Source organism: Antechinus flavipes, chromosome 4 (genome assembly GCF_016432865.1).
Source record: "Antechinus flavipes isolate AdamAnt ecotype Samford, QLD, Australia chromosome 4, AdamAnt_v2, whole genome shotgun sequence".
In the NCBI taxonomy this organism is placed as follows: Eukaryota; Metazoa; Chordata; class Mammalia; order Dasyuromorphia; family Dasyuridae; genus Antechinus; species Antechinus flavipes.
The window spans coordinates 37,741,575-37,767,895 of NC_067401.1; the positions used below are offsets into that span (position 1 = coordinate 37,741,575).

The window sequence follows — 26,321 nt, forward strand, 5'->3', positions numbered from 1 at the left end:
ATGGGTCTTTTGTCTTTACAGCTATAATCCAATAGTTGTCTCCTGGGACCATTTCATTTTGTCCTTAACTTCACCAGGACACCAAGATGTCCTGCCAGCAAAGCCAGCAGCAATGCCAGGCCCCTAAGTGTCCTCCCAAGTGTCAGACACCCAATTGCCCACCCAAATGTCCTCCTAAGTGCCCTCTCCAGGCTCCATGCCCTCCTCCATGTCTAGGGGGTATCCATTTTTTAACTCCACTCCTATATATAAGCACACCTCAAGAGAAACCTACAGACCTGATCCCATATCCTCTCCCAAATGTAAAACACATACCTCTCTAAATTCCCCCAATCTCCTTTTCAGAGGACAAGCCAAAGTTTGAGGGTAAGTGGCCACACACCAATTCATCCATCCATCTGTCCATCCATCCATCCATCTATCTAATCATCCACTCATTTTTTCCAGTTATTCATCCTTTATTCATCCATTCAGCAATTAGCTGAGAGAAAACTTCTATTATAAGAGCTTCAGAAGAGAAGATGGATATATCTCCTGTCATCAATAATAGAATTATGAATATTAGCTTAAATTTTCTTGTCTATTAAGTTTTGGTAAATTCTTTATATTCATTATCTCATTTGATCCTCAGTACAATGCCAGATGATGGGTGCTATGGTTTTCTCCATTGTAAAGCTGAAGAAACTAAATCTGAGGGAAATTAAAAGAATTCTTCGCAGTCACACAGCTCTGGGACAGTATTTCAACTCAGAATCTGTATTCTAATCAAAGGATACTAAATTAGCAATCATTAAAATTCATTATAAGAAAAGGCAAATACCATAAGAAATATACTGACTCCATGCTATAAATTGTCAGAGAAATGAGAGATTATTTCTATTTGGGATCACCAGGATTATCTGTATGGATGAGGCACTATTTGTACATTATTCTCAGAATAATGTATTATCTGTCTTTATCCCCATCAGTTTTACCTTTACATCCCTCTCTACATCACTGTTTCCTAAGGACTGTGATCATTTTTTTTCCATCATAACATGTTGCCACCAATCTATAAACAAATATTTCTTAATGCCTCTTAGGTTATTACATACCTGTGACACTGCCAAGACTTTGAAATATCTTAGGATAGAAAGAACTCCCTCATATTCCAGCATGATGTCATTTGTTCACTTTCTATTTTTGTCTTTGTCTCACATTTTTGTGTGTATGTCTTTGAGACACAATTGCCTAAAAACTCATGTTCCCAGTCAAAAGTGAATAAGACAGACAACTCCATTCTCCTTCATCTACAGGTCCTGGAGAATATCCCTCCTCCTGAATGAAAGTGGAAAAAGAATTACAGAACATGAGGCACTATTTCACTGTTGGGACATATCACCATGTCCCACTTTCAAGTTGTATTCCAAACTCTTCATTGTTGATTGTATCATGTTGTGTATAGCTGGTCCCCAAATAGGATTTTTGAATCAAACAACTAATCTGACAACACCAAGGACAGAGTTATAGCTGATAATATCCAGATGATAGCCACGTGACAGTGATTGGTCAGAGTAGAATTAGAGGGTATGGATTTTGAGGAAACCTAGTCCACAAAAAAAAAAAAATTGCCACATATATACTATGAAGTTAATGAAAGAAGATTTTCTTTTTAATTGCAAAAGGGTATATAAGGGAATCTATAGTCTGGCTCTTTATAAAGGATTTCCTTTGCTCATCAAACCTACAATCAATGAATCCATGTTAAGCTCTTCTTCTTCTTCTTCTTCCTTCTTCTTCTTCTTTTTCTTCTTCCTTCTTCTTCTTCTTCTTCTTCTTCCTTCTTCTTCTTCTTCCTTCTTCTTCTTCTTCTTCTTCTTCTTCCTTCTTCTTCTTCTTCTTCTTCTTCCTTCTTCTTCTTCTTCCTTCTTCTTCTTCCTTCTTCTTCTTCTTCTTCTTCTTCTTCTTCTTCTTCTTCTTCTTCTTCTTCCTTCTTCTTCTTCTTCTTCCTTCTTCTTCTTCTTCTTCTTCTTCTTCTTCCTTCTTCTTCTTCTTCTTCTTCCTTCTTCTTCTTCCTTCTTCTTCTTCTTCTCTTCTTCTTCTTCTTCTTCTTCTTCTTCTTCTTCCTTCTTCTTCTTCTTCTTCTTCTTCTTCTTCTTCTTCTTCTTCTTCCTTCTCTTCTTCTTCTTCCTTCTTCTTCCTTCTTCTTCTTCTCTTCTTCTTCTTCCTTCTTCCTTCTTCTTCTTCCTTCTTCTTCTTCTTCCTTCTTCTTCTCCTTCTTCTTCTTCTTCTTCCTTCTTCTTCTTCTTCTTCTTCTTCTTCTTCTTCTTCTTCTTCTTCTTCTTCTTCTTCTTCTTCTTCTTCTTCTTCTTCTTCTTCTTCTTTATTTTCTTCTTCCTTATATTAAATGTTGCATGATACCATGGCAAAAACCCTGGAGATAACATATCAGGAGATGGGGGTAAGAATCCGGATTCTGTTATTTATTCCCTGGGAGACCTGATTTGGATCATTCAAATTCTCAGAGTCTCAATGAATTCACAAAATGAGAGCCTGGATTTTGTGATCTCTGTGCTCCTTACTGGCTCTATATTCATCATCCTTTGATCTGATTATTTGAAGTGAGTTATCCCTAGGGATATCTCTGTAGAGAGCTCCCTGCATTCCTGCTGACTTCAGAAGATCTTGATAGTGCTGATGATGGTAAGGGTGATGAATATAGGACAAAATAAAGAAGATAACTGGGTCTGGTCAACTTGAAAGCAGTATTTGAATACCAGGTTATTCTAGGTGCCTTTTTATGATGATATATATATATATATATATGAATATGATATATATTACATATGCTCATATATATTCATATATAATATATGCTCAATAAATGTTTATTTGTTGATTATTTGTAATATTCTTCTTTAAAATGTAATCTCCTCTGGAAGCAGGTTTCTTGGGGGACTTCTGGGAGCAGCCTTCATTTCAATTCAGTGTAATCACCCCAAATGCAGGAGTTAAAGTCCTAATCTTTTATTTTCTCTTTCTAGTATTGTGTCCTTCCTTGGGCCTAGTTAGCTTTCTTAGAGGCCTATCTCTCTCCTTGGTTCCGAGAACTCTTGCTGCTAGTCCTTTGCCTCTGCCATCTTCAGCCTCTAGCTCCCTCCGAATGTCTGCAGCCAGCACAAAGGTGGAAATGGAATGAATCTGTCTCCTCCTCTGAGAGTGGGCTTGTCCTTTCTGACTTCTGAATGTCCTGGACTGAATCCCAGTTGAGGCTTCTAGCTTATATATGCTCTCTTAAAGGTGTGAATCTTGTAGAACTCTAATAAGTACTGAGTACATTAGTGAACTAGAGAACTGTTAAGTACCATGCTAAATTAGATAAGTGACTTAGCACCTTGTAGGAATCCTAACAATTATTAATAATAAAACTCAAATTTATTTTGTTCAATCATTTTTCAGTTCTGTCTTACTTTTTGTGACTCCATTAGAAACCTTAATCTTGACAAAGATAGTAGAGTGGCTTACAATTTCCTTCTCTGGTTTATTTTACAAATCAGGAAACCAAAGCTAATAGAGTAAAGTTGCCAGGTCATATGACCAGTTTTGTACTCAGGAAGATGTTTTCCTGACTCTAGGCTTAGCACTTCATCCATTGTGCCACCTAGCTGCTCTGAAATTCATATATATGAGGAAAATTAAAATCAATAATTATCATGAATTATTAGCTTATTTTATAATAATCAAGCTCATGAGATCATTATAACAAGAGATAATTATACAGCTTTTCACTTATTAAGCAACTACTATGTGCCAAGCACTGTACTTAGCATTTTACTAATAGGATATCATTTCAGCCTTTATTATCTGTATTTTACAGTTGAAGAAAGAGGCAGACAGAAATGAATTACTCAGGGCAACATATCATCAAGTAGACTTTAGGTATTGTTTCAAATTGGTTTAACCACTTAAAGAAAAAGAACCTTCTGAGTGTCACTATGCTATGAACTAACAATGCTTGCAAAGGAGATAATCAGCTGATTCATTCTTCTTTCCTGCCTACTTATATTCAAATGTGAAGGGAAGTTATTATACAAGTCTATGAGGCAGAGAAGAGGCTTCTTTATGTCTGGTACACCAACATGTGGCTTTTAGATTTGAATATTTGTTCTTCTTTCTTTACTTTGTTTTTTAACACAGAGCCAAGGTGAAGGAATATCTTATTAGATTGTGGCCTTATGAGTGTCTTAAAAATCAGGAGAGCTATCCACCAGAGTTCTAGAAGACATAGTTAGTGATAGATTTTGTAGACAGTCATGCCTAGTGAAGAGCAAAGTCTTACTTAACGCAGCTTATCATGGCTTTCAAGAGAGTCAGAAGGGAGGGATAGCAATTCATTCATCAACTATGCTACACTAAGAAGTGAATTTGGTGAGGGTGAATATTTTGTAGCAACTGCTTTAAGGTTGAGTTTAAGGTTCTATTTAGGGACCCAGATGTTATAGGAATGAGTGTGCATCTGACTTTGGGGTGGAGAAATGTTTATACTTTTGATCTTCCTTACAAGAAGACAACAATATGAAAATAGCTAAAACCAAAACTCTGAAGAAAAATGGTAATTGGACCTGTTCTCAATAAGAATTCCTGTAAGAGGTAAAGAAAAAAATTAGGAATGGTTGAGGAAAAAAATTTTTTAAATGAGAGTAAAGCAAGAAAATTATGGAGAATTAACAGTTTTGTAAAAAGAGATACAAAAATTATTGGAAAAAAATAACACATTTAAATAAAAATAATTAGCCCAATGGTAAAGAAGCACAAAATTTCTTTGAAGATAAGAACAACTAACAAAGTACAGTTGAACAAATGGAAAGAAATGTACAAAAGCTCAGTGAAGAAAATAAAAATTAGAATTGGGCAAGTAAAAGTCAATGCCTTCATATGGCATCAAGAAACAATAAAACAAAGTAAAAAGAAGAAAAACAAATGCAAAAGAATATTTATAGTATCTTATCAGAAATACAACTTCCCTAGAAAATGGATTGAGGAGAGATAATATAAATATTATTTAACTACTTGAAAGCCCTGATCAGAAAGGGATACTAGATATCATATTTCAAGAAATTATAAAGGAAAACTATCCTAATAACTTAGAGCCATAGGATAATACAGAAATGAAAGGTACTGATCACCTTCTAAAAGCAATCACAAGATGAAAACTTCTAGGAATATTATGGTTGAATTCCAGAGTTTCAAAGTTAAGAAGAAAATATTGGAAGCAGAAGTATTGGAAACTGAACAATGGATAGTTGATGAAATAGAAGACTTTCAAACATTCCTGATGAAAAGAGCAGAGCTGAATAGAAAATCAAAAATTCAAACACAAGATTCAAAAGAAAAATATAAAAATAAATAAGAAAAAATAATTATAAGAGGCTCAATAAAGTTAAACTTTTATATTGCTATATGGGGAGGTGATACATTTAACTCTTTGGAATTTATCCTCATTAGGGCTTCTAGAAGTATTTTACATAAACAGAGGACATGACTGTCAGTCAGTTATGTTGCAATGATCTCAAAAGAAACTAATGAAGGGGTAAGAAAGAGGGATAAAGAAAGGAGAAAGGGAAAGATAGAATGGTAAAAAACACAAATAAAAGAGGTATACAAGGAAGAGCTTATTTAGGTGGAGAGGAAAATGTGTGAGTCTGTGTGACAGGGGGAATATTTGAATCTCTTGTTGGAATTAGGTCAAAGAGGGAAGAATACAGATACACACATATACATACCCACAAACATTACACACACATTCAATTGGATATAGAAATCCATTGAACTCAATAGAGAAATAGAAGGGGAAGAGGATAAGCGATAGAAGGAGAGTTTATAAAGGGAGGCTAGATTAAAGGAGGCAGTAGTTAGAAGCACTGTTGAGGAGAGCCAGAATAAAAAGACAGAAAGAAGGATAAATTGAAGAAAACAGAATGAAGAGAAATACACAGTAATAAGTGTGAATGTGAATGGAATGATCTATAAAATAGAAGCAGAGAGCAGAACAGATTAGAACTCAGAATCTAATAATATATTATTTAAAAGAGATATTCTTGAAATAGAAAGAAGCACACCTACTAAAGGTAAATGGCTAGAGAAGAATATATCATGTCTCAAATGAAATAAAAAAGGATGGGGTAACATTCTTGATTTCAGACAAAGCAAAAGCAAAATAGATCTGATTAAAAGAGATAATTAAGAAAACTACATTTTGCTAAAAGATATCATGGAAAATTTATTAATATAAAAACTTTAAAGCAAGATTCTTTGATAAAGGTGTCATTTCTCAAACAATGGAACTGAGTCAAATTTCTAAAAATTAAAATGAGCCATTCCCCAATTAATAACGGATCAAAGGGTTTAAATAGGTAGTTTTTAGAAGAAGAAATCAAACCTTAATCAAAAATAACATTCAAAAAATGCTCTAAATCACTACTGATGAAAAAAATGCAAATGAAAACAATTCTGAGTTACCATCTCACACCTATCTAAAATGGCAAATGATGGAGGGGATGAAAGATACACTAATAAAATGTTGATGGAGTTGTGAACAGATCCAATTATTTGGTAGAATAATTTGGGACTATGTCCAAAGGTCTATTACATAACTGTGCATATCTTTTTGGCCTGCAGTACTACTAACCCCCAAAGAGATCAAAGAGGAAAAAAGACTAATATGTACAAAAATGCTTATAGCAGATCTTTTATTTTTGTGGAGGGCAAATAATTGCAAGTTGAGAGATGCTCCTCAATTGGGAAATGGCTAAACAATTGCAAACAATTATGATAAGGTATTTCTATGTCATAAGAATAATAAGGGTGGGGCAGTTTCAGAGGAAAAAATAATGTAACAAAACTTAAATGAATTGTTGCTAGGTGACATAAAAAAGAAAAGAAACAGATTATTATGTTCAATGACAACAATATTGTAATGATAATCAAATATAAAAGACTTGACTACTTTGATAAATATAATTATCCAAGACAATTTCAAAATACTAATAATGAAAAAATTGCTATCGACTTCCAGGAGAACTAATTTACTGTGAATGCAAATTGAAGTATAACCTTTCCTTGTCTTCCTTCCTTCTTTTCTTTCCTTCTTCCCTCCCTCCTTTCCTTTCTTTCTTTGATCCTTTGTTCCTTCATTCCTTCCTTTGTTCTTTCTTTCCTTCCCCAAACCAGGGGATTTGTCCCATACCTGCTTAAGCTCTCCTCTTTACTTGAACTTGAGCCATTGCCTCTCCCCAGAGACTCAAAGCCAGAGGCACCTGTACTCTCTATTCTGATAGAAGTCTCGAGGGAAATTATAAAGGAGATGAAAGAATAGGAGGCAGCTGTTACAAAGGGAAAAAAAAACTTTATTGTTGCTTAGAATGAACAAGGAAAAATAAGATGGTTTTAATTCAGGGGAGGGAGTTGAAATAAAATTAAATGATATGCCTTGATTTTCTCCATTCCTTAAAAACATCTCTACAGTAAACATTTCAAATCAAGGCAGGGAAGGACACCAAGGAGTGAGAATAAAAGGGAGCAGGATGAATAAACTTCTTCTTCTGTTCTTCTTAAGCTAGGGTTCCAGGTCAGCAGCAGCCCCCAGAGCTACCACAACAACCTGCAGAGCTACCACAGCAGCTCCCAGAGTGTTGGCTGTGTCCACTGCCAGTGTCACAGCAGTCAGACCTCTGGTGTCTGCGTCTGTGGGATCTCCTATGATGGGAAAAGAGGCAGCAGCCACCCCCAGAGCCAGAGCTGCAGCATCCCCCAGAGCTGGACCCACAGCATCCCCCGGAGCTGCAGCATCCTCCAGAGCTAGAGCCACAGCAAGAAGACATTGGAGGAGGGCATGGAGCCTGGGGAGGGCACTTGGGAGGACATTTGGGTGGACACTTGGGTGTCTGACACTTAGGAGGACATTTAGGGGGACATTTAGGGGCTTGGCACTGCTGCTGGTTTTGCTGGCAGGACATCTTTGGTGGGAATTCAGTAAACCTGAAAGACAAAAGATTTGTTCAGATGGATGAAATCAAGCCTTTAAAGCTTTCTTCAGTGGACCTGATCATCAGTGTGATGATGAATTTTGTCTAGAAAACATCTGTATCCAGAAAGAGGTGGCTTGCCAATGATTCCACTGTTCAAATGCATGTAGATTAGAATATGAGTTGCAGGAACATGCATTTTACATCAATTCAGAACATCATTAGAACTATCTACACCTCTCCCTATTTGTCTCTCTGTCTCCTTTATTTACTCTCTGTCTCTTTTCCCCTCTCTCTGCTCCTTTATATGCATTTTGTAGGTATGTGTGTGTATATATATATGTATATACATACACACACACACGCACACACATATATATATATACATATATATACACACACACACATATATTGTGAATTGCAGAACTAGGATAATTATAGTCTTAAAAGTTAAATAGTGGTACCTGTGGCTAAAGAAGAAAAGAAACATCAGCTTCTATTCACCAGCCACTGTACTTCTCACTCATATTCTTTCCTCATCCTTAGATGTTCTATACATCTATCTTCCTTCTTCCCCTCGTTTTCCTTCTCATTTCTCCTTCCCTCTGCTCTGCATGCTCCTTCCCTCTCTTCCAACATCCTCCATCAAACCCTTCCCCAGGCACTCATGCAGACACTCACCTTGATCACAGACACAGAGAAGAACCCTGCTGAAGAACCAGAGTGAGTGAAGATGCAGGGACAGAGATAGCTTTTATAGTGCAATCCAGGCTGAGCTGTTGACATGAGATCCATGGAAGGAAGAGGAAGGAGTGCTTAAGAGGAAGAGTGTTTTTCCCAGGTTCTGGCATGTGTCAGACAATTCCTGAGATTCTTTTTCTAAAGTCATATACATTAAAAATGTGCCATCACACAGATCATTGAGTTGTCAAGAGATATTAGGAGACATTCTGTTTAATTGACTCATTTTATAGGTGAAGATATTGAGGCCCTGAGATTTGGCAGATACCTTGTACAAAGCCTTAGGTGGTGTTTTTTAGTCTTTTCAATTCATATATGATTCTTTATGATCTCATATAGAATTTCTTTGTGAAAGATACTGAAAAGATTTAGCATTTCTTTCTCAAGTTGATTTTACAGATGATAAAACTAAGGCTGGAGTTATTTGATTTGTATGGGGTAAATACTAATAAACTAGTAAAGAGCTGAGATTAGATTTGTACCCAGATCTACCTGATTAAAGTCAGGTAGTGCTCTTATCTATTGATCCTCCTAGCTGCCCAGTAAGCAGATTACCAAAGGCTTAAACCATTATTCCCCCAATAAAGTTTTTTTTTTAATTTTTTAATCATCCCATGTTAAAGCATATTTGCAGCAAATTCACTTGTAAGATGAAATCAAGGTGAGTTAGAAATATTCTTTCTTAAAATTTTATTTATTATTTAACACTTCCAACAGTTACATTTAAAACATTTTTTGCATTTGTTTTAAAAAGTTTTGAGCTCCAGACTCTTTTCCTTATTCCCATACCCTGCCCCCACTAAGAAACCACATGTGAAGTTAAACATTTCCATAAAAGTCATGATGTAAAAGAAAACATAGATCTCCTACCCCCCTCCCCCCAAAAAAAACTCAAGAAAAAAAGTAAAGAGAGAGGGGGAAAAGAAAGACAGGCAGACAGACAGACACACAGACACACAGAGAGACAAACACAGAGAGAGACATAGGGAGAGAGCAAAAGAGAAAGAGAGCGATAGAGAGAGACAAGGCAGAGACAGAGAGAGGGGAGAGGGAGGGAAGAAGGGAGGGAAAGAGAATATATGCTTTAATCTGTATTGACATAATCACTTCCTTTTCTGGGTATGGATAGGATTTTTCATCATCCTTCAGAGTAGTTATGAATCATTGAACTGCTGAGAATAGTAAAGTTGTTTATAGCTGATTATCCCAGAACCAATACTTTGTACACAGTACATTGCACTTTGAGTTCATGGAGGACTTTTCAGGTTTTTCTGATAGCATCCTACTCACCATTTCCCATAGAACAATAATATTCCATCATAATCACATACCACGATTTATTCAACCATTCCTAAATTGATGGGCATTCCCTCAATTTCCAATTTTTTGCCCTGATACAGAGCTGCTATAAATATTTTTGTACATATAAGTCCTTTCCCTTTAAAAAAAAAATCTCTTTTAGGATTCATGCCTAGTAGTAGTATTATTAACTCAAAAGATATGCATGATCATATCTTTTGATCATTTATCTATTGGATCATGGCTCTTTTTTCATTAATTTGACTCAGTTTACTCTGTTTGAGAAATGAAGCCTTATCAGAAAAACCTGCTTCAAAATTCTTTTTACAATTGCTGTTGCTAACTGTATTTCTCCCCCCCCCCAATTCTATTCTTTTTTCACCCTCTCCCTTTTCAAAAGTGTTTTTACTAATGACTACTCCCTCCCTTAAATGCCCTCTCTTTATCACCCACCCCTCTTTCCATATCCCATTCCCCTCCCACTTTCCTGCAGGGTAAAATAGCTTAAAAATATTTTTTGAAAAGACTAGGAACCCTCAGCTCAAACAGCAGTTTAGGAAATTGTCACGAAATCCAGTCTTGGGGTAAAATTCTAGGAGTTTCAGTCAATGAGACTCTGTCCACTTCTAGAAATTTCCATGTAGCTTCATGCCCTGTTGTCTCATGTGAGATACAGTATAGGACAGTGGAAAGAGCCTTCCCTTGGAGTCACAAACCTAAATTTAAATCTGAATTATTTAATTACTCTACCTCTTGTTAATTGAATTAAAGTTGATTTGAGGCAATTTACTTAAACCTCCAGGCTTCAGATTCCTCATTTCTAAAAGGAAGAGACTGAGATATATGAGTTCTGAGAGATTTCATCTTTATAGTTATACAGACTCTTGGACTATTTCACCTTGTTCTTAACTTTACCTTGACATATTTCTATGCAATATTCACATATTGGCTCCAATCCTACATGTGACTCTTCCCCTCAAATAGGACCTTCACATCTTCCCCCCCATCTCTCTCTCCCAGCTTTAAAATACACCCCTCCTTAAATCTCCACACCTTCTTTTTATATGATCATCCAAGGGTTGGGGGTAAGTGACCATCCATCATTTCATCTATCTTTCCATCCATTCATTCATCCATTTGTCCATTCATTCAGTAATTGAGAACAAAATTCTCTGCAAAGAGCTTCTGAGGAAGAAGGATGAATGAGACATACTTCCTGTTCTTCCTAATATTACTGCTAATAAAAAACCAAAATTTATATTGCCCTTGAAGGTAAATATATTGGTAAATGTTTTACATTTGGTATCTCATTTGATCCCCAGTACAATGGTAATACTACAAATTCCCTCACTGTGTAGCTGAGGAAAATGACATTGAGAGATTAAGTGACTTTCTTAGAGGCACACAGCTAAAAACTATTTGGATCAGGATTTCAATTCAGAATCAGTAACCTAATTAAGGGATACTAAATTTACCAATGACTTTAATTCAGTGTAATAATGAAAATAAAATAAATTTCAGACTATTGAATGTCAGGGCACTGACAGATTATTTCCACCTGGCTTCATTGGAAATATTGGCATGGATGAGGTGCTGTTTGATGGAGGTAGGATGGAAATTATTTGTACTTTATTCTTAGTCTGTTTTTGTCCTTTTCAGTATCATCTTTAGGCCCTATCTACATACATGCCTCCTAAGAACTGTAATCATGTCACCCATTCCATAGGCAAATATTTGTTAATACTTTTTAGGTTATTCCACCCTTGCAACTCTGTCAAGACTTTGAAACATTTTGGGATCAATATGCTTCCTCCTCGAGACCTACATGGACTGATGCTAAGTGAGATGAGCAGAACCAGGAGATCATTATACACTTTGACAACGATATTGTATGAGGATGTATTCTGATGGAAGTGGATTTCTCTGACAAAGAGACTTAACTGAGTTTCATTGGAGAAATGATGGACAGAAACAGCTACACCCAAAGAAGGAATACTGGGAAATGAATGTGAACTATTTGCATTTTTGATTTTCTTCCCGAGTTATTTTTATCTTCTGAATCCAATTCTCCCTGTGCAGTGGGAGAACTGTTCGGTTCTGCAAATATGTATTGTATCTAGGATATACTGCAACATATTTAACATATATAGGACTGCTTGCCATCTTGGGGGGGGGAGGAGGGAGGGAGGGGAAAAAACGAAACATAAGTGATTGCAAGGGATAATGTCGTGTAAAAATTATCCTGGCATGGATTCTGTCAATACAAAGTTATTATTAAATAAAATAAAATTTAAAAAAATATGCTTCCTCCTCTCTCATCCTCTAGGTCAATTACTTGTTTATTCTCTCTATTTTCTGTCTTTGTCTCTATTTCTCAATCTGTCCATCTCGAAGGCACAAACAGAGTCAAAAGCAAATAAGAACAATATCCATTCTCTTTCCTCTACATCCCCGGGAGATTACCCTTCTACCTAAAGGAAAGGTGGGAAGGGAAGCCCAGGATATGAGACATTGTTTCATTGTTGGACATACCAACATGCTGCACTTACAAGTCCTGTCCCAAATACTTTATTGTTGATTTTATTCATATTGTGTATAGATGGTCCCCAACAGGATTTTTGAATCAGATAACTAATCTGGCAGACCCATGAATAGAAAATGAGCTGATAATATCTAGATTCTGGCTTCCTAAACCCTGGGTTGTGACTCCATATGAGGTTTCATTATTGAATGTGGAGGTCATGAAACTATGGTGTATTATCAATAAATGCTTGATTGGCATATGTTTCATATACCTATATATTGTTCACATACCTATATACCTAGGGTCACATAAAAATTTCTCAGGTGAAAAGGAGTTAAGAGTGGGAAAAGTTTAAGAAGCCCTGATCCAGAAAATAAACACATGATTGTGATTATTCTGAGTAGGATTAGAGAACAAAATTTTGAGGATACTTTGTTCATTAAAATGTAAACTTGCCATTTCCATGCGCTGAAGTAGCCCCCACCTCATGCACATAAAGGAATTTACAGTCTGATTCCTTTAAAAACAGCATCTCTTCCTCACCAAACCCAGGAATCATACTGACATATTTGGGCTTTGCTTTTATTTTTAATGCTACATGATGACGTTATCAAAAGCCCTCGAGATAATAGGGAAGGTGAGTGAGATACCTGGCTGTCCCATTTATTCCCTGTGAGACCTTGTTTAAATTATTTACCTATTTAGAATCTCAATGTATTGACCTATACAATGAAGAAATTGATTTCCATGACCTCTGAGCTTGCTTCTGGTTCTACATTCATGATCCTTTGATCTTATCATTTGAAATGATTTATACCTGAGGATACCTTGGTACAGAGGTCCCTTTCTTCTTGTTATCTTCCATAATGATGATGATGATACTGATAGTGTTGATGATAGTAAAGGTGATGAGGATCAGGTGATTTAAAGGAGGTACCCTGGCTTGGCTAACTTGAAATCACTATTTGAATGCCAGATTACTCTAGGTGATTTTCTATGATTAATAAGATAACAATTACAATAATGTTAATGGGAAAGGATCCAGAACTTCCCAGCACCTCATCACCATCCCACTAGTCATGTATACAATTTTAGATACTCAATACAAAGTCCATAACTTGGAATTTGAAGATTCCCTCTTCTTTCTCCATAATAACTTAGAGCTAGGGGAGGGAATAAGGATTAATTGGTTATATTAGTAGTTGTTTAGTGCATTCTGTCAATCTGGAGGCAAGAGGATGGTTCAGTTGGTTTCTCTGGATCCCTGTGCTTTCAAGAAGAGGAAAGAATTCCTTGGGTTCCTTGGGTTCCTGTTTAGGAGTAGGAGAGACAAGGAACTCCATAGAGGCTACGACATCCAGAATGAAAGGGTCTAAGGAGTAGGTGTTGGGCTCTGCCAATAGAAACACTTGTCAATAATAGGAAAGTATGAGAAACACTTGTGAGAAGGAGTAGGAAGCTTCTGATTCTGTAGTCTGGATAGCTAGGGAAGAGTTGTTCACTCTAATTAATCCCTTTCCCCATTTACTGGAAGTAGTGTGGTTGAACCTATCAAATGTAGTCTAGGAGGCATAGTGCACAGAGTGCTGAACTTGGATTTAGGGAGATTTGAGATTGCATCCTGTCCCAATCTCTGTGTGACTTTGGAAGCTATTGACTTTTCTCAACCTCACTATTATCTGTGAAATGGTTCTCACCTCACACAGTTATTATGAATGTCAAATGAGATCATGGAGATAGAATGCTTTCAACTTTATCTCCCTATAGAAATGTTGGGAAGATGATAATGTGAAAGCAGGGTGACAGAGCCATGCAGCCTTGCCAGCTCCCCCTTTCTGTGCAGGCTTCTGGTAAGGGAGCATCCTTCAGCATGTGTGGTGTCCTCTTCTTTTTTATAATATATGATGGTCCTCTGTGAGAGCAAGTTTCTTGGGGAAGGTTTTCTGGAGGCAGCCTTAGTTTCAGTTCAGAGTAATAATCACTCCAAATACAGCCAGCTGATAAAATCCAACCTTGCCTCTGCTTTTTTCAGCTTCCAGCCAGCACAAAGGTGGAAGATGGAATGAATTTGACTTTGCCTCTGAGAGTGGTCTTGTGGGTTTCTGTATCTCCGAGTGCTCTTTGGCTCTGAGAGCTTCTTGCTTATATGCTGTTCATTGAGTACACACCAATCATTATATCACTGGGAAACCATTATCTGTTATATGATTAAATCAATGCTAAACTAGATTTAAACATTGTCTCCTCAATTCCACTTAGTACCTTGTTTCAAGTTCTGGCACATAACATCTCCTTGTAGGATCAGATCAATCATACTGAACCAGGCTAAATTAGATAATTATTGTCTCTATCGACTCTAATGAAGTACCACTTTGTAAGGATTCCAACAAGCATGCTCCATCAAGAAAAGGGGAAGCTGGCCAGTCCATCTTTTCTCAAACCTGGGGTACAAGTAAGACACAGGCCAGCGAATCCTTTAGCTTTATCTCCAGAATTGACCTCCAACACACACTTTTTTTAAATTGAAGCTATTTGTTTTCAAAACAAGCATAGATTTGCATAGATCATTTTTAACATTCACCTTTGCCAAATCTTGTGGTTTTTTTCTTCCCTTCTCCCCTTCTCCTCCCCTAGACAGCAAGTAATTCAATATGTTAAACATGTGCATTTTTTCTATATGTATTTCTACAAATACCATGCGGCACAAGAAAAATCAGATAAAAAAATAAGAAAGAAAACAAAATGCCAGCAACCAATAATAAAAAAGGTGAAAATACTATGTTGATCTGACAATCCCTGCCTCTTTCCTTGTCCAGTGGGGAGCTCTTTTCTTTGGGATGGGGGATCTTTAGATTTCTCTTTCTTAACAAGTCTCAGTTTGACTAAGGCAAGTCCAATTCTTAAAGTGTAGCTTCTGCAACTGAAATACAGTTTTGATTGGACCCTTGACATATGTAGGAGATGTAAAGAAAAACAAGAAAGCCAATAGAAGTTCAGAAAACATGGGACAATAGCAGGTTAGTAGTATCAGAAGAGAAGACCTTGGGGAATTAGGAAGGAGTCACTAAGAAGAAGAGCAACCCTAGAAAAGGGACAATCCAATGCCAGAAAGAGGGTTTTTCTGAATGGGAGACAAAATTGGATATGCCTATGCTTTAGATCAAATATACAGCCAGAATCAGTGTAGAAAGGGAAAAGGTAAATAGGGATAGATCATGGACCCTTTAGCAACTCCAACTTTGAATGATCTCCCAGAAAGAACAAGATTCTCCTAAATTCTTTTAAAGGACTGTTCCATGAGACTTTCTGCTTCAAGCACAAAGCTGTTCCCCAAGCTGATTAGTTTCTCCTTTTTCACCTGGACCTGAGCTTTGACTTTTTCCCCAGTGAAACAGACCTGGAGACATCTGAACCTTGCACATTTTTCCCCTTCACAGAAGGGTGTTTTTCATAATTAACTGTTCTACTCAGACACTTTCTGTGTCTTCTTGAATCTGAATGAAGGGAATCTTACCCAGCTTTCTAGCCCTATACCAGCAATCATTGCCTGAGCAGCTCATCAAAGACATTAATCAGAGAAGTTTATGGGTCCATTAATAAGAAGGGATCTTTGAAGGAAGTTGTAAAGAAAAAGAACAGAAAATAGGAGGCAACTATGGTGAGGAAAAAAATAAATCTTTATTGTTGCTTGAGGAAAATGAGGAAGAGAAGGATGGTTTTAATTCTGGGGATTCCAGAGAAAATGAAATGATAGGCCTCAATTGTCTCCATCTCCCAAGAACAGTCCAGTCCAGAAGAAGGAAGAAAAAACATATGCAGTCACTTGATTGACTCTTCTGCTCTTCTTGGGTCAGGACACCAGATCAGCAGCAGCTCCCAGAGCTACCACAGCAGCCCCCAGACTGCTGGCTGTGCCCACTACCATTGTCACAGCAGTCAGACCTCTGGTGTCTGTGTCTGTGGGATCTCCTATGATGGGAAAAGAGGCAGCAGCCACCCCCAGAGCCAGAGCTGCAGCATCCCCCAGAGCTGGACCCACAGCATCCCCCGGAGCTGCAGCATCCTCCAGAGCTAGAGCCACAGCAGGAAGACACTGGAGGAGGGCATGGAGCCTGGGGAGGGCACTTGGGAGGACACTTGGGAGGACACTTGGGTGTCTGACACTTAGGAGGACACTTAGGGGAACACTTAGGGGCCTGGCACTGCTGCTGGCTTTGCTGGCAGGACATCTTGGTGGGAGTTCAGTAAATCTGAAAGACAATAAAGAATTTGTTCAGATGAAATGTCCTGAGGACACCATTTGACTTCCAGTTCATGAAAGTTTCCAGACAATCAGACCACAGCTCCTCCTCCCCATCGTCTTCAAATAGACACCAGACCCTTTATGATTGTTTTCTGGGAACATCCAAAGTGGTTCTCTGTCAATCTAGACCAAATCCAAAATATCAGCTTCTATTCTTCATCAACCACTGTACTTCTCACCCATTTAAACTTTCCTCCTCTCACACTCTCTATACACAAATTTCCTTTATCCCATCTGCTGTCTTCTTTCCCATTCCTCCTTTCCTCTGCTTTATACTCTTCTTTCCTCTCTTCCAACATCCTCCATCAAGTCCTTTACCAGGCTTTTATGCAGACACTCACCTTGATCACAGATATGAACAGGAGCTGTCTGCAGAAGAACTGAAGTGAATGAGGATCCAGGAACAGGGATACCTTTTATAGGATATCCCAGAATGAGCTGTTGGCATGAGATCCAGATCTCTAGGAGGAAGATTGTATTTCCCAACCATGTGTCAGACAATTCCTGACATTCTCTAAACTGACATGTGCTAACACATGGATCATTGAGGAGTTAAGGGATGTTAGAAGACATCTTATTTAGCTGACTCATTTACAGATGAAGACATTTAAATCCTTATACTCTATAGATGTCTTGTTTAAAGTTATAGAAATAAGTAGAGTTGTTGTTATTATTATTCCTTTTTCTCAATCATGTTTGAAATTAATCTCCTGATTTGTATTTTCTTAACAAAGATACTGAAGGGGATTGCCATTTCCTTCTGCAGCTCATTTTACAATAGAGGAAACTGAAGCAACAGGGTTATGTAACATGCCACGGTCATACAGCTAATCAGTGTCTGAGACTAGTGTCAGATCTACCTGACTCTAGAGCTAGTGTTCTCTCCACTGAACCTCCTAGCTGCCCAGTAAGTAGATTAGCAAAGGCTTATAATGTTAACCCTCCAAATGAAATCCATGTTCTTTTCATTACTCCATAACAAAAAAGAAAATCTGTTGCAACTTTACTAGTAAAAGAAGATCAAAATCATGTTTTCTGTTCCTTGAAAAGATTGGGCAGTCTCAGTTCAAATAGTATACTAGGGAATTACATGAATTTTAGTCATTGGGTAAAAATCAGTGGCTTTAGTCACTGAGGCCTTGTTCGCTTCTAGACAATTTTCATGTGGTTTCATACCATTTTGTTCTACATGAGATGCAGAGTAGCATAGCAGAAAGAGCCTTCAGTTCCTGTCACACAACATAAATTCAAATCCTCACGCTATTTCTTATTACTTGTATAAAGTAGGGCAAATCACCTCAACTTACATTTTAATGTAAGTTTTAAATTCTTCATCTCTAAAATGAATATATCAGAATATATGGCCTCTGTCTCTGGGACAATTTCACTTTGTCCTTAGCTTCACTTTGACTTATTTCTATGGGATATCCTCCTTTTTTGACTCCATTCTTATAGAAAATCACTTCTCAAGAGAGACCTTCAAATATATTCCCCTAAAACACTACCATCCCTTTTTAAAAATGTCTACCCAAAGGTTGGGAATAAAAGACCATCCATCAAGTCATCCATCTCTTCATCCTTTCTTTCATCCATCCATCCATCCATTTATTCAGGAATTAGGTGAGAACAAAATTCTCTGCTAAGAGCTTCTAAGGGAGAAAAAAAAAGATGAATGAGACATAGTTCCTGTCCTCCATAATATTACTACTAATAGAAGCCAAAATTTATCTTGTTCTTTAAAATTTAGTAAGTGCTTTACATGTCTCATTTGATCCTCAATTCAATTGTGGAAGGTAAATGCTATGATCTTCCCCATTGTGTAGTTGAGGAAAGTAAATTAGGTTAAATGACTTGCTTAGAGTGAAACAGCTAGAAGCATCTGGGGCAGGATTTCAATTCAAAATCTGCAATCTAATCAAAGGATACAAAATTCAACAACAACTGTAATTGAGTGTAAGATAATTAAAATATCATAAGTTCCATGGTATTGAATAGTCAGGGCAGTGAATGATTATTTCTGCTTGGCTTTATTGAGAGTATCGGCATGGATGGGATGCTTTTTGATGGAGGCCAGATGAAAATTATTTGTACTTTACTTCTTAGAGTTATTGTTTAGGATTTGCCCCTAGCAGTATCATCTTTAATGCCCTATGTACATAAATGTCTCCTGAGGACTGAAATCATGTCACCCATTTCATAAACAAATATTTGTTCGTGATTTTTAGGTTATTACACACACCTGTGATCCTGCCAAAACTATTTTGGAATACCTTGGGATAGATAGAGCTTTTTTCTCTCCCACCATGAAGTCATCCTTAAGGTCAATCACTTGGACATTTTCTCTTTTTCTTTGTTTGTGTCTTTGTTTCTCTATCTTTTTGTCTCTAAGGCACAGCTACATAAAAGTTCAGATTCCCAGTGAAAAGTAAATAAGAACAATATCTATCCTCTTTCCTCTACATATGCTGGTGAATATCCATCCACCTAAAGGAAGGTGGAAAAGAAAACCAAGTATATGAGGTACTGTTTAACTGTTGAATTTTTCATTTGTATGTCCTGTCCCAAATTTTTTATTGTTGATTTTTATTCATGTTTTATATAGATGTTCCCCCAAAAGATTTTTGAATGAAACAATTGATCTGGCAAGCCCATGGATAGATGTATTCTCCTTTAAAAGGAAAAGATTGGATTTGATGATCTCTGCCTCCTTTCTGAATATAAACCCATCATTCTTTGGTCTTATTATTTAAAGTGAGTCATATCTGGGGATATCTCTGTATAAAGGTCCTATATTTCTGCTGGCTTCATTAATGATGATGATACTGATGATATTCATGATGCTAAAGTTCATGATGATCAAATGAGATAGAGCATGTCACAGGGCTTTGTAAAGCGCTAGAGTTGCCTTCTGTGATGAAGAAGATAGTAATGGCAATGATGGTAACAGGAAAGGATGCAATCCTGCTTGTCACCTAGTCCCCACCCCACTTAGTCAACTGTAACTTTAGGCACCCAATATTAAGTCCATGACTTGGAACCTCAGGGAAGTTTTAAGATACCCTGTAGTTTTCTTTCCCCATGATAGACTGGAACTGGGAGGAGAGTTCAATGATTCCATTAGTACATATTTAGCGCATTGTGTTGATTTGGAGGCAAGAGGATAGTTTGGGTGGATGTGATGTCAAGAGTGAGGAAAGAGTTCCTTGGGTTTCTAATTAAGAATATGAGAAAATTATGTGGGAGGAAATAGAAAATTTCTGATTCTGTAGTTAGAAGAATGATTCACTTTAACCTTTTTTCTCCTTCAGCACTGTGGTTGACCCATCATATGTAGTGCAGAATACATAGTGGATAGAGCACTGATCTTGGGGACAGGAAGGTCCAAGTTCTCAATTTCTGTGTGACATTGGGTAAGCCACTGACTTTTCTCAGCCTCAGTATCTTCATCTATAAAATGGGAATAATGGCTCTTACCTCACAAAGTTATTGTGAGGTTCTTATGAGGTCATGAAAATAGAATACTTTCAACCCTATTTCCTATAGAAATACTAGGAAAATGATGATGTGAGATCAGTGTGGAGGGTCTATGCACCCTGACCAGCTCACCCTTTCTGTGCAGGGTTCTGTGGTTGGGAGAGGGCTTTTCCTTTAGCATTCCCCATTGAGAAGAGGGGCAGCTAGCCAGTCAACCCATCTTTCCTTAAACCTGGGTTCAGGGGAGACACAGGAGGGAGAATCCTTCAGCTTTACCCCAGAATTGCTCTCCAGCACACATTCTGAATGACTTATCTTCTACTGTAGTATCTGACAAAACCTGCCTGGTAGGGCAGTTCTCAATTCTCTTCTTAGAGGTTGGGCTCTTTGGATTTTTCTTTTTCTTTTTCTTTTTTTTTTTATGTTCCTGATCTCCCTCTCATCCTCCTTCTTCCAAATCTCCTTATTCCCTTCTCTTAGTTTCCCTGGTGAGCATTGCTTCCTTATTAAGAAGTTTTTCATTATGGTGATGTTCTTTTGGTGGTGGTTCCATTTCCTTCAGGAAACTTTACTTGGTACTTGTTTTTAATAACTTTTTTCTAATTTTTAAATTAAACAAAATCCCCAAACCATTTTGTTTCTCCTTCACTTCATTCTCATCAAAGAAGGGAAGAAAAAGAATCTTTTACTTATTATTTATTATAAAATCTCAATTTTAAATAATAATAGAACTGTGAGTTAAGGAATTAATATTGTCCTTCTAATAGAGCAGTCTGAGTGGTGTCCCATGGAGAGAAGGGGCTGTAAGAGAGAAGGGCTCTCTCTGTAAGAGAAAGGGTTGGAATAGGTGACTTCTTAGCAACTTTCCTGCCCAAGCAGCCCTTTGTGGGCAGGGGTTAATTTTGTGGACATGTGGCAAAGGACTAGGAAGCTCTTTCTATAGCCAGGATTTGAAGGCTGCAACTAAGATATCTTCATTTTCCAGTGAAGTAGTTTTCTTCACTCATCATTGACTTGTTAGTATCATGGGATCAGAGAATGTTTGCATTCCAAGGGACCCCAGTAACTATCCCAGTCAACTTATGTAGAAAAGGAATCCCTAAATCTAGCAAACTTGACAGATGCTCATCCAATCTCTGCTTACAATTTCACCTTTTGTGATGGGATAGTTTTAGGTGAAAGTTTTATCTTTGGATTCTGGATTTGTGAGTGGTTTGGGGTTTTGAGATCCTTGATTATAAAACTGTGTCTGTTCTGTTTATGGCAAGTCATTTTATCTCTCAGACTCCAATTTCTCCATCTATCACAAATGGATGATATCATTTGTTCTATGTACCTTATAAAATCTTAGAAAGGAAATAGCTTTGAAAAAGCTATATCTCCATGTAAATATGAGAGATTGTCATATATATTCATAGTAGGCACTTAGGTGATATATAGTGGATATAGCCTTGGACACCTACTAGTTGTGTCACCCTGGACAAGTCACCTGTCCCAGCCTCAATTTTTTCTTCTGTTAATTAATGGGTATACAAGCACAAACTTTCAAAAGTTAATTAGTTGGTTGTTGTCCTTACCAAAATGACATTACTATATAAGAGTCAAGGTAAGCTGTGTCCAATTGTGGCTGATTTAGCCAATATGAGCTTGAAAGGCTCTATCACAGGGAAGACACAAGTAACGTGAACATGTGAGGTGGATTCTCAACCCCACATCTTGCCTTTCTTTTAAGCTACATGAATTCTGCTTTGCTCATAGAGCAAAATACCTTCTCTAATGAGGGCATGACATGGTAATTAATATTCTGTACTTGTGTCTTCCATGTTATACAACCAATTCCAAAGTTCTTCTTAAGAACATGTGAGTGATTGCCTTGTGTGAGTTCTTTGTAAAATATTCTTTAAGGCAAGCATACATTCGACATTCTAACAACATGGCTAACCCGTCAGAGTTGTGCTCTCTGCAGTAGAATTTGAATGCTTGGCAGTTTGGTTCAAGAAAGAACCTTAGTATCCAGTACCTTGTCCTGCCAAGTGATCTTCAGAATTCTAAGACAATTGGTTTGCTGTGAGGCTCAAACAAGGGCAACAGTGCAAATCTTAAAGTCCTATTAAATGCTAGTTATTATTATTGTGATTATTATGGTTACTTAACACAATGTCTTACATATAATAGATGCTCAATAAATATTTCCTAATTGATTGTTAATTTTATGATTAACTCAAATTTTTGTTGAGTCATTCTTTTAAGCTGTCTGATTGTTTGTGACCCCATTTAGGATATTCTTGGCAAAGTTATTTCAGTGGCTTGCCATTTCCTTCTCCAGTTCATTTTACAGATGATAAAACTGAGGCAAACAAAATGAGTTGCCCATAGTCATAAAACTAGTTAATCATTGGAGATCAGATTTGAACTAAGAAATCTGACTTTTCTTGACTCTAAGACTCTCTTTTAAGTGGCACTCTGTTGTGCCACTTATCTGCCCTAAAATTCATATACATGAGGAAAATCAAGTTTATGTAGTTATTATAATTATAACAAGCCACTAGGATTGGCCATTGAAAGTCCAGTGCTTATAAGCACACAAAGAATACCTTTCTAAAAATAAGTATCCATTGAGCAACTGCTTAATGCCAAGTACTATATTTAACACTTTACTTATATTATCTCATTTGATCTTCACAACAACTCTGAGAGGTAATTGCCATTATTACCCCATTTTACAGGTGAAGTAATAGAGGCAGATAAAGGTTAAATGACTTTCTCCATGTGACATATCATCTGCAGATACAATTCACACAAATAAACTTCAGTTGGCTTAACTACTTTAAAAAGGGAACCTGTTGAATGAATACTATAGTATGAATAGACTGCTTACAAAGGACATAATCAAATGATTCATGCTTCCTTCCTACCCATTTATATTCAAATGAAAGGGAAGGAATGAGGCAAGTCTATGGATGGGGAAAGAGGCTTCTTTACCTAGGACATCTACACGTGACCCTTGAATGTATTTGTTCTTATCTCTTGTATCTTCTCTCTCCCCATTTTTCTTCCTCCCATCCCCCAAATGAAGGAATAGTACATTAATCTTTAATCCTATGAGTTTGAAAAGATCAGGAGATCAATTCATCAAAGACAAAGTCAATGATAGATTTTGTAGACAGTTGTATCCAGGAAGAACAAAGTTCTGTTTATCTAACTTTGCCCTGGTATCCAAGAAAGTCATAAGAGGGATAGTTATTCATTCATCAACTATGCATTCCAAAAAGTGAATCTGGTGAAGGTGAATATTTTAGTAACTGCTTTAAGGATGAATCCATTCTCTTCAGTGCCCCAAGTGTTATAAAGATGAATAGATCCTCAGGCATTGGGGTGGGAAAATGTTTATACTTTTGTTCTTACTCAGGGTAAAAACACAACTAAAACCTCAAAAAATAATGCTCATTGGATCTAAGTCCAACAAGAATTCCTATAAAAATTAAAGAAAGAGATAAAAGCGGTAGAGAAAAAATTAGGAAAACATGAGAGTGAAGCAACAAAAATATGAAAAGACAATTAGTAGCCACAATGCTCTCTGCTGTCTACAGCATACAAGTAATCCACATTGCCCTCCTAAAAGAACCTCGATTCCTCCTCCCTATCTCACCCCAACCCAAACCTAATTAACCTCATTACACGATTAGCTTTAGGAAGTATTCTCACAGGATTCCTGTAGTAACATCCCACCCACATCTATAATCCCAATAACCATACCCAAGTCATTTGACTTGGTAAAAGAGGTCCCAAAATTAAAAAAAAAAAAAAAAAAAAAACTTAAAAAAAGAATTGGCCTAATGGTAAAAGAGACAAAAAGATTTCTGGGGGAAAAAAGTTCTCCTTTAAAAAGGAGCATTAGACAAAAGAAAAAAAAAAGAGGTTCAAAGCTTATGTGATGAAAATAATTTCTTTTTTTTTCCTTTAAAAAATGTAATTCTTTAATTAATATGAAATGAGATTGAATTGGCTGCTTGGGCATCCATGCAGTTCTATGGACTCCTACTACATTTTTCATTCAACTAAAAACACAAGGTCTTTTTCAAAGGAATTGCTTTCTCATTTTGCTTCACCTTATCCTAGTCTTACAAAGTGATTTTTTTTTATAACTTTTTATTGATAGAATGCATGCCAGGGTAATTTTTGACAGCATTATCCCTTGCACTCACTTCTGTTCTGACTTTTCCCCTCCCTCCTTTCACCCCCTCCCCCAGATGGCAAGCAGTCTTTACATGTTGAATAGTTTACAGTATATCCTAGATACAATATATGTGTGCAGAACCAAACAGTTTTCTTGTTGCACAGGGAGAATTGAATTCAGAAGGTATAAATAACCCAGGAAGAAAAACGAAAATGCAAGCAGTTTCTATTCATTTCCCAGTGTTCTTTCTTTGGGTGTAGCTGCTTCTGTCCATCTTTGATCAATTAAAGCTCTCTTTATCGAAGAGATCCACTTCCATCAGAATACATTCTCAAACAGTATTGTTGCTGAGGTATATAATGATCTCCTGGTTCTGCTCATTTCACTCAGCATCAGTTCATGTAAGTCTCACCAGTCCTCTCTGTATTCATCCTGCTGGTCATTCCTTACAGAACAATAATATTCCATAAGATTCATATACCACAATTTACTCAACCATTCTCCAATTGATGGGCATCCATTCATTTTCCAGCTTCTAGCCACTACAAACAGGGCTGCCACAAACATTTTGGTACATATGGGTCCCTTTCCCTTCTTTAGTATCTCTTTGGGGTATAAGCCCAGTAGAAACACTGCTGGATCAAAGGGTATGCATAGTTTGATAACTTTTTGAGCATTGAACTATTGTTTCTGAAAGATTAATTAACTGGAAAATAGCTTGAGAAGAGATAATTTAAGAATTATTTGAATACTTAAAAGTCATGATTTTTAAAAAGAGCCTAGATGTCATATTTCAAGAAAGTATAAAGGGAAACTGTCCCAATGTCTTAGATCCTAGGGTAAAACACAAATGGGGGAAAAATATTTACTTATCATCTCCTAAAAGTAATCTCAAAATGAAAGCTACTGGGAAAAAAGCTACTAGCTAAATCCCAGAGCTCCCAAGTCAAGGAGAGAATATTATAAGCAACCAGAAAGATACAGCTCAAATATGATGGAGGCATAGTTGAAATCATATAAATTTAAAAGCTTTCACATTAAATGAGCAGAAGGATGAGGACATAGTATTTTGGAAGGCAAAGGAGCTAGGATTACAACCAAGAATAACTTACTGAACAAAATTGAATATAATCCTTCTGGGAAAGAAATATATATTTAATGAAATTGAGGACTTAAGAGCATTCCTGATGAAAAGACCAGAGCTGAATAGAAAAACTGATATTTAAATACAATATTCAAGAGAAGCATAAGAAGATAAACAGGAAAGAGAAATCTTTTTTTTTAACTTTTATTTTTTTATTATACCTTTTTATTTACAAGATATATGCATAGATATTTTTTCAGCATTGACAATTGCAAAAAGTTTCTGTTCCAATTTTTCCCCTCCTTCCCCCCACCCCTTCCCCCAGATGGTAGGTTGACCTATACATGTTAAATATGTTAAAGTATAAGTTAAATACAATATATGTATATATGTCCAAACTTTTTTTGCTATACAAAAAGAATCGAATTCTTCCCTTGTCTTCTTCCCCTCTTCTTTGCATCCCTCTTTACCCATTTTTTCTTTATAGATTTTGTAAGGTACTATATCTTTCATGGCATAATGTCATATTGCCTTTTTAATCCATCCCTGATGTGAGAAAGGTGAACTCTCCTTCCCCCTCTACAGCTATTCTTCCTCTGCATCTCATTTGTGTAAATCTTTTTTTGAACTATTCAATTACTGATGTCAATCTTAAGCATATGATATACATTTTCTTGTTAAAAAAGAAACAATTTGTCCATGTTAATTTCCTTGAC

General features: G+C 36.8%; 1 protein-coding gene and 1 long non-coding RNA gene across 2 annotated transcripts in view; both read right to left on the reverse strand.

The window, feature by feature from the left end:
- LOC127559025 (late cornified envelope protein 5A-like) overlaps positions 1–8,693 on the reverse strand; it is a 120,928-nt gene extending 112,235 nt beyond the window's left edge. The window contains exon 1 of the mRNA XM_051992472.1: positions 8,685–8,693. The gene's annotated coding sequence lies outside the window, so the exon portion shown is untranslated. The remainder of the gene's footprint in view (positions 1–8,684) is intronic.
- A 7,533-nt stretch (positions 8,694–16,226) lies between these two features.
- LOC127559037 (uncharacterized) lies at positions 16,227–17,248 on the reverse strand. Its single transcript, XR_007953057.1, has 2 exons — positions 17,212–17,248; positions 16,227–16,817 (listed from the first exon to the last, which is right to left on the reverse strand). It is a non-coding gene; the product is annotated as an uncharacterized LOC127559037 (long non-coding RNA).
- Between the last annotated feature and the right edge of the window lie 9,073 nt (positions 17,249–26,321).